The 12,477-nt window shown below is 37.5% G+C and overlaps 1 protein-coding gene across 3 annotated transcripts in view; it reads left to right on the top strand.

The window, feature by feature from the left end:
- Window positions 1–537: 537 nt before the first annotated feature.
- Window positions 538–12,477, top strand: part of LOC127660429 (signal-induced proliferation-associated 1-like protein 2) — a 212,756-nt gene continuing 200,816 nt past the window's right edge. For all 3 annotated transcript variants that reach the window (XM_052150646.1, XM_052150647.1, XM_052150645.1), the window contains exon 1: window positions 538–674. The gene's annotated coding sequence lies outside the window, so the exon portion shown is untranslated. The remainder of the gene's footprint in view (window positions 675–12,477) is intronic.

Here is a 12,477-nt window from a genome sequence, read left to right as displayed (position 1 = left end):
ATTTCTTATTACTTTTAAACATTTCCTACTTCTTTACATATTACTTTTAATTTACATTAAATAAATATACATTTAATTTTTACATTTGTTGTATGCTATATATACTTTTTATTCGTATCTTTACCTCTCTATTTAATTTGTTGCAACACCCTGTGAAAGACAAACATAATTTCTTTGTACCTGTACAATGACAATAAAGAACTTGACTTTTACTGTCCTCCAGTTGGGGCCACTGTTACTCCATATTCGCATCGTAGTTGTTTTTAAACTAATTTCCAACAGCGACAATATTTCACACTTAAATATAACAAAATAAAGCACCATACTCTCAGCTTATATGACTTGGTGCGAAAACAATGAAGATACATGTAAAGCTTCCATGTATTTTTACGGCTGTTTATAAATGCATGCCGTCCCTGTGAACAAGTGTATGGGCGGGGCTTGGCAGCAGATCGACCAATCATCAGCTGCGGTGGGAGGAGCCAAACACCGGCTTCATGTCAGCAGAACAGACGCCAGTAGTTGGATGTGGAGTGAGTGGAGGAGAAAGACTCCAGCTGCCGGGAGAATCAAAGTATGTGCTTTTTTATGGAATACCATCATTCACTGACTGTCCATTTAAAAGGAGTGACTACATTGTTACATTATGGGAATTTCTGAAACTTCTGCTGAAGGTAAGGGCATCTTTGCTCACTTTTTGCGTTTAGCACTCATTAGTGCACACTGACAGGAGGAGTTGCTGCAGTGTTTTAGTTAATTAAACGATTCATGGTTGCAAATCAAAAGGCAATGATTTAGTTTATTTTAGTTTAATAAAGGTGCTCCAGGTTTGGTCACATTAACACTGCCTTTGTCTCAAAATCTAGCTAGCTGCCTACCTAGACAGCATCTATGGGCATCGTAAAGCTGGTCGCGTGCAGCAGGTTTTTAGATATTTCAGACGCTTATAATGAGCAATAATGCTGCCTATGTAGGCAGTATACTAGTTTTTAATTCACACCCGTACTGTTTGGTAGATAGTAAATATTTTCAACATTGTTTAATGTGTGCGTCCTTAAAACAATGCTGAGGATAAATTCAGGTGAGTTGCACTATTGCTTTCTTTCCTATAGGCTGTTTTAACCTATGGAAGTTTTATGTACTTTTGTGCTTTAAATGACACAAAATAAATAACTGCAGTAAAAATAAAGTAGAGTTTTCTTTTAAGAAACAGGTTGTCATCATAACCACTAGAGGGCTTCTGTTTGTCAAGTTAAATGATGGTGGTATTGTCAAATGTCTATAAAGCCATCTGCACTATCTTTGACAGATTTACAACATAACATACAGATTTACAGTCTTTGCAAGGCTGGATTAAAAATTGAACTTGTTCTAAAATGAAATAGCCATCCTTCCTTAGACAGGTAGAACAGTTAGGCTCATGCATATCCAGTTTGTAAATTACACCAGATATTTAAGTGTTCACTTTGGGTTAAAACTGAATTATCTTTAATGATTACTGTTGGTTGTAGACTGTGCAGCAACAAACCAGTGCACTAGGATATTTATTTGTGCAAAATTAATTATATGCATCAAAAGGAACTTCAATTCTTCCTTACAGAACTGCTTCAGCTCAGACATATTCTCAGGATGTCTGGTGTGAACGGCTCTCTTGGGGTCATTCCACAGCATCTCTATTGGGTTAAGGTCTTGGCTCTGACTGGGACACTCCAAAATGTGGATTTTCTTTTTTTGAAGCCATTCCATAGTGTATTTACTTTGATATTTAGAGTCATTGTCCTGGTGCATCACTCAACTCATACTGAACTTCAGCTGGCGCACAGACACCCTGACATTATCCAGTAGGATATCTTGATAAACTTGGGAATTCATTTTTCCCCTCGATGATGGCAAGCGATCAAGGCCCCGAAGCAGTAAAGCAGCCCCAAATCATGATGCTCCCTCCACCGCACTTCACCGTTGGGATGATTTTTTCATGTTGGTATGTGGTGCCCTATTTACACCATGCGTAGTTCTGAGTGTTCTTCCCAAACAATTCAACCTTAGTTTCATCAGTCCACAAAACATTTTCCCAGTAGTGTTGTTGAGTGTCAAGGTCTTTGGCAAACTTCAGGCATGCAGCAATGTTGTTGTTGGAAAGCAGCGGCTTCCTTCGTGGTCTCCTGCCATGGACACCATGCCTGTTTAATGTTTTCCGTATATTAGACTCACAAACAGAGATGTTAACCAGTTCCAATGATTCTTTCAAGTCTTTAGTGATCATTCTAGGGTTTATTATACATTCTTTTTGACCTCATTGAGCATTCTGCGGTGTGCCCTTTGAGTGATCTTGGCTGGACGGCCACTTCTAGTGAGAGTAGCTACAGTACTAAATCATCTCCATTTATATACAGTTTATCTAACTGTGGACAGATGAATATCTAAACTCTTTGAGATATCTTTCCAGCTTCACTCAAAGCAACAGTTCTTTATCGTAGGTCTTTTGAGATCTGTTTTGTTTATTTTTTATTTTTTTTATAAGAAGAATAGTCCACATCAGCAAATGCTTGTGAATGGCAAACTCAAAATGTTTGGGTGCTTTTTATAAGTCCAGGTAGCTCGAACTCACACCCCCAGTCTCGTTTCATTAATTGGATGCCAGGTTTGCCAATTCCTGACTCTAATTAGCTTTTGTTGATGTCATTGGCCTGGTGGTTCACATACTTTTTCCAAACTACTCTGAGGAATGTTTGAGTGATGTGTTCAATATGTAAAACACCACTACAATAATGTGTGAGTTATTAGTTAAAGCAGATGATCAAACTAGATTTAAACATAAATGCAGTTAATTCCAAAGGGTTCACATACTTATATATATATATATGAGAGAGAGAGAGAGAGAGAGAGAGAGAGAGAGAGAGAGAGAGAGATACTTTCTGCTGCATCGATATAGGTAGATTTCCTCTCTACTGAACAGAGAATGCATATCAGATTATGGTCAGATAATTGCACGTTTGACAAGTTACACAGACTTGTCTCTGTCAAGGTTAAATAAGTGGTTTTCTTCATAGCTGGAGATCGTTGTGCAAATGCAAAGTCATTATCTTGGGGAGAAAACATGGGGAAAATTAGAAAAACACTTCTTTTTTTACTCTGGCAAAATAAAAAACATCTGGGATGCGTTCACATTTCACAGACTCAAATTTGCATTTATGTTTTTCTTAAATCGTAACAGAATGTTTTTGTTAACAGTTCTGGCAGTTTGGGGTATATGTGGCAATTTGTAAAGACCACATCTCAACAACATTATGCCAATGTCATGTGACTGTTGTAAACAGAGTTGCTGTAGACTGTTTGTTTATATATGGAATTTGTATATTGTCATTGTGATTGATGTGTTTAAGCTTCCTCTATGTTGCCTTGCATTCCCCTGGGAGAAACGATACATTTGTCTTCCCATCGCTTGGTTTAAATGGCATGGTGACTGTAGAAGGATGTTTATCTTACTTTTAGCTCCAAAACGCATACATACCATAATGAAAGGAAATTCAGTATAGTTGTGGAGTCTGTGCTTAACAATAACATCTGTTAACAGGTGGACAGCTGCTTAGGTAAATTTACTTCAAATGAAGAAGCTGTGTTTAATGTAAACTTGGAAAATAATGTTTAGTAGTGATGAACCATTTCATGGCTGGGTCTATTGGGGGGCTTGGGGGAGCATTTCCCCATTAGATTTTCTTTGCGCCACCCAGAAACTGCTGGAGAGACTAACAAAAGCTATTCGGTTGTTTTAACAATAAGTATCTTCGCTTGAACATGGATGGGATCTGTTGAACACAAGACAGACAAGTATTTTAAGAGAATGATGAAAGATAAATAAATAAATGTGGTTTCACTTGCAATGAGGATAAACATGGTTTGTGCCACCCACAATATAATGCATTGTGACATTTTGACATAATGACATTTTGGTGGTGTGTTGGGTTACCACTTGATGCCCAATGTAAAATCTGGGTCTTGAAGCAAAATCGCTCGAGAACAACAGATTTAGTGATTTAGAAATGGAAATTTGATTCACACAGTCTTATTTGCAAGACTTTCCAATTTAGTCCCAATCTGACAGAATACAAAGCGATTGATCACATTTTGTTGGACAGTGTTTTTCAAACAATGAAATCTCATCATCATGTCTAATCTGCTGGATGTAGGACGATCTTGGGATGTGTTTATCTTGCCGAAAGTATGCCAAGACAACCATTAATTGCTGTTATTACCCTCAGGTGATTTTACAAGACTATTTCATGTTTACTCAGAAAAGACGAAATGGACACATAATGAAATGGATTAGTAGAGGCCATCTGCTGTGTGCTTTCCTTGCATTCAGAGTTGTGCATCCCTGATTCAGTAAATATTGGTAAATGTTCTTCCTTGTAAAATGGTCTTTCCGAGTTTATTATTGGTATGAAACCCTTTAGACTTAAACTGAAGAAGGGAACACTCCATATTTAGAGACTGTAATATAATGGAGACTTGCGGGTTAACTCTTGGACTTGAACCAGTAAACAACCCTCCAGAACATAGCAATGGAATAACGATGCCCTGGCAAACGCCCAAAACATCTTCGCAGCATGGCAACATGTTTTGCATGGGCAAATACCAATCGCATGTTCTTCAGATAATGTAAAAGTCTAGTTTATTGTTCAGTCAGTCACCATTTGGTTTCATGTTGACATGCTTTATTATACTAGCTTATTGACCACAGTTGCAACTGCCAGCTGCTAGCTGACATCAGAACAGGTTTGTTTGTTTATTTGAACTGTAGCTTGTAACTTGTGTAGCAGTTGTCATTTGGATAAGACACAAGTATCATCGCAAAGAATTATTATTTTTTGCCAATCGAAAAACTCTATAAAGTCGACTTTCTGCCAGTGGCTTTTGTGGTAAGACTATCTGTTGTTTTGTCCAAATTCATATGAGTAGCCTATATTTAATTTATGTCCACATTGCTTACTTATGAAATACATTTTCTCTCCGCTAATATTGTTAATTATACAAAGGGCCTTCTAACTAGGTACATTATGAAAATAAGTATTTTACAGATTTTATTTTAATAGTTTTGTCATAGTTTTGGTCCCATTTTTGCTTTTAGAAAGTTGACATATCTATATATTTCATCAGTTAATATGATGTCTTGAAATTGCACATATTTCATAGCCTACATATATTTTCACACATTTTATTGTTTACATCCATCATTTTCTACCATTACAAGTATTTACATTCATTTGTAAAACACGTACTGTCTCTTTAAGAATAGCGGCAGTTCAGAGAGCATCTTGCAGAAGTGTTTTGGTTGAGCGCATATTAACGAGAGTAGATTTTAAAATCGTTAATAGAATGTTACATCGTTTTCTTAATCAGCACAGACATAAAGGCCAGAGTACAAAATGAATAAAATACCAGATGTAGTTTATTTTCCAGCCAAACTCTCAATAATAATCAGAAAATCTGAAGATTGGATGTATAATGTAGAAATTTGAACACAAAACAAGCCTGAAACACACCAGAGACTCTTATTTTGAAATGCTCCATTGCAATGCTTTATTTTTTATATTTAACAAATAAATCTTTTTATAGCCTATCTATTATTATTAATCACAATATATGAAGTTGGAGTCCTGATGTATGTGCTTACGAGGGACATTTCCATATAGTCAAATGTTTTCTTTGCATGCCCTCGCTTCAATTTAAAAAACGTAATTATCAGAGGAACATGAAGGAATAAGAATGATAATCGGCATAGATTTTAGCAGATAACCAATTGTTCCAAAACTCAACTATCGGTACCGATTAGCCTAATCTATAAAACCGATATATCGGTCTAAATTCTCCCCCTGTTAATTATACAGGGGACCTTCTAACTAGGTACATTCATTTTACACATTATTTATTCAATTTAGTCACATTTTTGCTTTTAAAAATATAAAATCTATGTATTTAATCAATAAATGTGATGATATATTGCATATATTATTTTTTGCTTCATGTTTATTGTTTAATAACATAACGTGTTCTATTTACAGGTATTTACTTATTTGTTGAACATGTTAAAAACCGGTACCGTTTCTTTAAGAAAGACAGCATTTCTATAAAAAGCATCTGTAAATGAGCGCATATTAACGAGAGAGACTCGAGTGGCTATGCCTGATTTCAATTAAAGGTTTATTTTTTGTTTATTGTGATCAACAACTGACTGTAGCGTATTAAGAGACATTATTCAATGACAAATGGATCTCCTCTTTGGACAAAAATACCTGTTTGGTCTTTTTTGCAATTCTGTTAAATTACAGGTACTAACAGCCGCTTTAAACTGTTTTAAAACAAGCATTTTATTGGCCGTAGAACAATGCAAATGCGTTTCCCCCTTATTTAGGAGTCATATTAAATAATGCAGCATGTTTGATTTTGTCTTTTGGAATGTGCAGGATGGTGAATTTCAGTAGTTTTTGTAAGACACGCTTTGTTTGTGTCTCTGTGCTTTTTGTTTACCACACTTCAAAGTGCTTGACTTGTGCGACATGATTGGACTATGATTTGTTTACCAAAGTTAAGTGGCTTCTAATGCCATACACAATGTGGCAGTGTTTGTTTTAACCTCTAGCTGTATTCTGCATTCTGAAACTTGGCTTGAACATTGGACATTGTTCCTAGCAAAAGTTTGACCTCACCATCTGCCAGCCTGATCTACTACTAGATCTCTCATGGATAGTGTGGAATGACCTCTGTGGAAGTGACACTTTTCCACTAATCTTGACCTTGAAAGGACGAAGAGAAGTATCATGGTGGTGGTGGCATAGTGGGCTAAAGCACAGAACCGGTAAGCAGAAGGTTGCCGGTTTGATCCCCATAGTCACCACCATTGTGTCCTTGAGCAAGGCACTTAACTCCTGGTTGCTCCAGGGGGATTGTCCCTGTAATAAGGGCACTGTAAGTCGCTTTGGATAAAAATAAATGTAAATGCATACAGAGTTGGCAACTTAAAGCCAACTGGTACCATTTTCAAACCTCATCCTATGAAAGGTTCAATGCAGTTCCTGAGGATGATCCAGAACCTTTTAAAAATGTTACCAGCATTTGAATCTCCATAGCAAACAATACCATTCCAAAAACATCAACAAATACAAAATGCAAATGATTGCCATGGTTCAACGATAACTGCAAAAAGGCTATAAAAGAGTATAAGAAAGCTGAAAGAAGATTCTTCAGAAGTCCAACAATGGAAAACCTCATCAAAGTAAAAATGAATAGAGCACAAGCACGGAGAGTAATTAATGAGGCGACGAGACAAAGTTGGAGACAATTTGTTTCCAATTTGACATCAAAAGCTCCAATGAAACAGGGTTGTAGAATGATTGGCAAGAACAGTGGACCTCAAATTCAACATATTTAACATCAAGACTCAGTCTCAACTACAACACAAGAAATTGCAATTATCCTAGGCAAAACCCTTTGAAAAGAACTCTACTATTGAGAAATGCCTTCCTCCCTTTCAAACAATTTAGGCACTGGAAGAAAGGAAAGATGTTAACTTTTCATCCAGTAATATGGAACCTTAAAACCAACCTTTCAGAAGAGCTATTGAGCGCCATAAACCGATTACATAATACTGCAACTGGACCGGACAATAGTCACTATCAAGTTTTTTTTTATTTGCCCCACACTATCCTGTCCTTATTTGTAAACATTTTAACTCCATCTGGAAATCAGGGAATGTTCCATATCCTTGGAAAGAATTAGAAATGATTCCTATTCCAAGGCCAGGAAAGGATCATAATGAACCTTCCAACTACCCGCCTATAGCCCTGACAAGTTGTTTATGTAAAACTGGAGGTGTTGGAGTCTCAACATTATACAACACTCAACACTATAGATCACCTCATCAGTCTTGAAAGTTATATACATGATGCTTTTAACAGAAAAGAACATACTGTTGCTGTCTTCTTTGACTTGGAGAAAGCTTACGACACAACCTGGAAGTATGGTATTTTAAAGGATCTACATTGACGGTTTTATAGGACATCTACCCATTTTTATTATCAACTTTTTATCAAATAGACATTTTAAAATCAGGGTAGGTAATACCCTATTGGGCTCACACAAAGCCCTTTTCCACCAACATAGTTCAGGTGCGGGTTCCTGGGCTGGTGCGAATTCTTGAACTGTTCTGCATAGAAAAGGCCATTCCGAGGAGGAAAACCTGGTTCCGCACCGGCCCCTAAATATTGCTCATCTCTACGCAGGAACCCGATAACGTCAGGGGATGGAGGGCGGGATAATGTTCCTTCATCGCCATGGTAAACAACAGTAGCTACCGTCGGCACCAAGGTGTACTTCGCTCTATAACAACAATAAAAACTCACAACATTTTCAGACATCAAAAGCATCCATGGAACACGACGAAACGAGTGCTCTACTTGCGATATGGCGTTTACAAAGATCAGAGATAAACAAGAGAGATCGCAAAGGAAAAAAATACTCTACGAGAATGAAGATACAGCAGGAAATGATGCACATTTACATTTATGCATTTGGCAGACGCTTTTATCCAAAGCGACTTACAGTGTTCCTTATTACAGGGACAATCCCCCCGGAGCAACCTGGAGTTAAGTGCCTTGCTCAAGGACACAATGGTGGTGGCCATGGGGTTAGAACCTGTGACCTTCTGATTAACAGCCCTGTGCTTTAGCCACTACGCTACCACTATGCACGCCACCTTTAATCAGGACATAAGCAAAAGCGACAGTGAATGGAGCAACAATGTTTTGGACTCGGACACTGACCATCCAACGAACTAACCAGGGCATTGAATTCAGCCAGTAGTGCTTGTGATAAACAGTGAGTCACCGTGTCCTCTACAGCTGATCTCAGTAAGTTGTTATATTTGCCAACTTTGTTAGCTTTTCTTACTCTGTTGATCTCTTAGTTTGTGCATTGTTTTGTTCTGTAAGGGGATATTTGACCAGCTGCTCAATAAGTTTGGAAGATCGCTTCTATCTGTTAAGTAAAACGGTGGGATTCTCAATCAGGTATATTATATGCTATGGCAAAATTCCAAATACAACCATCTGTTACACCAATGTTAATAATGATTCCACTGAAACAGTTTACAGAACTTAGCAAGTTAAGCCATAGCATACAATATAATGTCATTACATTTACCTGTCGTCTTTAGTGTAGATGTCATCTCTGATAATTTTGTTGAGCAATGTAATAACGATGGATTTCATTAATCTGTATGTTTTATTATGCCCTCAAAATCAAGCTGGGTAAGAACACTGATGCGCCATGTTTGTTTATGTTTGAGGTAGTCATGTGAAAGTGCCATGTAGGAGACAATAACTCATTATGTCACCGTTCGCCTCTCAGGTCAGTGGAAAAGCATGGTCGGTTTACGATAGGCTTGCCACAGCCAGGAACCAGCGGTGAACCATCGCATTTTCGGTGGAAAAGGGCTAACAGACCAGAGTTAGGAGTATCTCAAGGAAGCATCTTCCCAGTGACCCTTTTTATTGTCAAAATAAACAGCGTCGCAAAAGTCATCGGATCAAATATTCATTGCAGTCTTTATGTAGACGACATTTGCTTCAGAGGCAACTTCTTGAACAGTATTGAATGGAAAATCCAGCTGACAATTAATAAGGTTCAGGCCTGGTCTGTGTCCAACAGGTTTAAGTTCTCAGAGTAAAACCGTCTGTATGCATTTCTGCCAGTTACGCTCTATCCATCATGACCAAGAGCTATCTAAGGATAATGATCCTATCAAACTTGTCAAGGAGACCAGATTCCTTGGAATAACCTTTGACAATAAATTGTCTTTTATCCCTCAGATAAAGATTTTAAAACATAAATGTTTTAAAGCCATGGATATTTGAAAGGTTTTAGCAAAGACAAGCCTAAGTGGGGAGCAGAGAACCTTTACAGAACGCTGATCAGATCATGTTTGGACTATCTCATCTAGAAAACATAAAAGTTGACTTAATCATACTGGAACAGACATACTTCTGCAATATCACCCTGGAATCTAAAAACAACCTGAAAATAATCCTGGATTTAACAAGAAACAAAAATCTGAAACCCATCTGATTGAATACCTTCAACAACTTCTGGATATCAAAGAGATGTTTCCATTACAAACACACCTATATACACTGGCGGCCAAAAGTTTGGAATAATGAACAGATTTTGCTCTTATGGAAAGAAATTGGTACTTTTATTCACCAAAGTGTCATTCAGCTGATCACAATGTATAGTCAGAACATTAACTCTTTCCCCGCCAGCGTTTTTTAAAAAAAGTTGCCAGCCACTACAAGTTTTGGACGATTTTAGCTAAACTTTAATGGCTACAGAATATTTTCTTCCATGAATATATGAAGATGCCATATATCAAAATAAAGATCTGGGCCTCTACTTTAGGCAAAAAACTATTTTACTTTATCTTCATGTGTTCTTTTGTATTGCACTTGAACAGAGTAGGTTTGTCAAAACAACATTTCAGACAAAAGCTGAGAAAAGGCATGTTTATGTCTGATATTTGAGCTTCTCAATACTCCACTTCTTCATGTTTGAGACGATGCAGTCTGTTCTTTGATCAAAGGTTAGTACTCTTTCAAAACATGGGTGAATCTTCCTCGTATAACACCTAAAACACACGGAAGATTCCGTGTTGGCGAAGCTTGTCATAAAACGGAAAATTCGTGTTTGGGGAAAAGTTAATAATGTGAAAAATTACTAGAACAATTTGAAAAAAAATAATGTACAGAAATTCTAAAATAATAGTTCAAAGAGTTCTCATCAAAAAATCCTCCATGTACACCTTACAGTCTAGCTGATCCCACAAAAGCTCAATGCGGTTAAGATCCGTAACACTCTTTTCCAATTATCTGTTGTCCAATGTCTGTGTTTCTTTGCCCACTCGAACCTTTTCTTTTTGTTTTTCTGGTTCAAAAGTGTCTTTTTCTTTGCAATTCTCCCCATAAGTCCTCCTGAGTCTTCTCTTTACTGTTGTACATGAAACTGGTGTTTAGCAGGTAGAATTCAATGAAGCTGTCAGCGGAGGACATGTGAGGCGTCTATTTCTCAAACTAGAGACTCTGATGTACTTATCCTCTTGTTTAGTTGTACATCTGGTCTTCCACGTCTCTTTCTGTCCTTGTTAGAGACAGTTGTGCTTTGTCTTTGAAGACTGTAGTGACACCTTTGTATGAAATCTCTTCTTTTTTGTGCAATTTCAAGCATTGTATAGCCTTCATTCCTCAAAACTACGTTTGACTGATGAGTTTCTAGAGAAAGCTGATTCTTTTTTTGACATTTTTGACCTAATATTGACCTTAAGACATGCCAGTCTATTGCATACTGTGGCAACTCAAAAACAAACACAAAGACAATGTTAAGCTTCATTTAAGGAACCAAATATATTTTGAAGTGATTTTCTAGTACCAAATTGGCAATTTAGCATGATAACTCAAGGATAAGGTGTTTGAGTGATGGCTAAAATGGGCCTATTTAGATTTAATCAAAAATGACTTTTTTCGGCCTTGGTATCTAAGCGAGTAAAGACGCTGACTATCACTCCTGGAGTCGTGAGTTCGAATCCAGGGTGTGCTAAGTGACTACAGCAAGGTCTCCTAAGCAACCAAATTAGCCCTGTTGCTAGGGAGGGTAAGGTCACATGGAGTAACCTCCTCGTGTTTGCGATTATTTGGTTCTCGCTCTCAATGGGGCGTGTGGTATGTTGTGCGTGGATCGTGGAGAGTAGCATGAGCCTCCACATTCTATGAGTCTTCGCGTGTTGTGCACAACATGCCACGTGATAAAATGCACAGAGTGACGATCTCAGAAGCGGAGGCAACTGAGACTTGCCCTCCAACACCCGGATTGAGGTGAGTAACCGTGCCACCAGGAGGACCTACTAAGTAGTTGGAAATGGCATTCCAAATTGGGAGAAAAGGGGATAAAAAGTAAAAATAAAAAAAAACTTTTTCAAATAGTGATTGTGCTGTTTTTTTTTACATCCGTAATGTCCTGACTATGCATCAGTTGAATGCCACTTTGTTGAATTAAAGTACCAATTTCCTTCCGAAACAGCAAAATCTGTACATTATTCCAAACTTTTGGCTGCCAGTGTATACAGATGGATCAAAGTCTGGAGATCATGTGTCGGCTGCATATGTGATCAATCACCAAAAAAGAGGAATAAGGATCCCCAATCAGTGTTACATTTTTACAGCAGAGGCCAGTGCTATTATTCTAGCACTAGATCACATTAAGACCTCACGACAGAGACATTTCTAAATAATAACAGATTCAAAACCATGCCTTCAAGCTCTTGCATCACTCAAATATGACCACTCAGCCCTTGTTAATATTTTAACCAAATTGTCAGCTCTGGAGGCACAGAATTGTAATATTTATTTTTGCTGGGTACCTGCCCATTGTGGA

Source organism: Xyrauchen texanus, chromosome 20, assembly GCF_025860055.1.
Source record: "Xyrauchen texanus isolate HMW12.3.18 chromosome 20, RBS_HiC_50CHRs, whole genome shotgun sequence".
Lineage (NCBI taxonomy): Eukaryota > Metazoa > Chordata > Actinopteri > Cypriniformes > Catostomidae > Xyrauchen > Xyrauchen texanus.
Note: the sequence above shows the minus strand (reverse complement) of the source record. Positions and strands in the feature narration are given on the sequence as shown.